Source organism: Malaclemys terrapin, chromosome 12, assembly GCF_027887155.1.
Source record: "Malaclemys terrapin pileata isolate rMalTer1 chromosome 12, rMalTer1.hap1, whole genome shotgun sequence".
In the NCBI taxonomy this organism is placed as follows: Eukaryota; Metazoa; Chordata; order Testudines; family Emydidae; genus Malaclemys; species Malaclemys terrapin.
Window position 1 is genome coordinate 38,639,501 of NC_071516.1, and position 353 is coordinate 38,639,853.

The window sequence follows — 353 nt, forward strand, 5'->3', positions numbered from 1 at the left end:
GGTACCAGCAGAGCTGGGGGGGGACCCCAAGGCTGGGGTGGCAGGGGCTGCGGGTCGGGAGTGAGGGGCACTGACAGAACTGGGGGGGGGGGAGGGCTGTCAGGGGCTGAAGGTTGGGACTTGGGCACCGGCAGAGCTGGGGGGCAGCTCAGGGCTGGGCTAGCAGGGGCTGCGGGTCAGGAGTGAGGGGCACCGATAGGGCTGGGGGAGGGGCAGGGCTGGGCTAGCACGGGGCTGTGGGTCGGGAGTGAGGGGCACCTGCATGGCTGGGGGGGCGTCAATTGACGAGGTGTCAGGCGCTGTGTAAATAATAATATTTAATATTTACAGTGCAGCGTGGTGGGGGACACCCC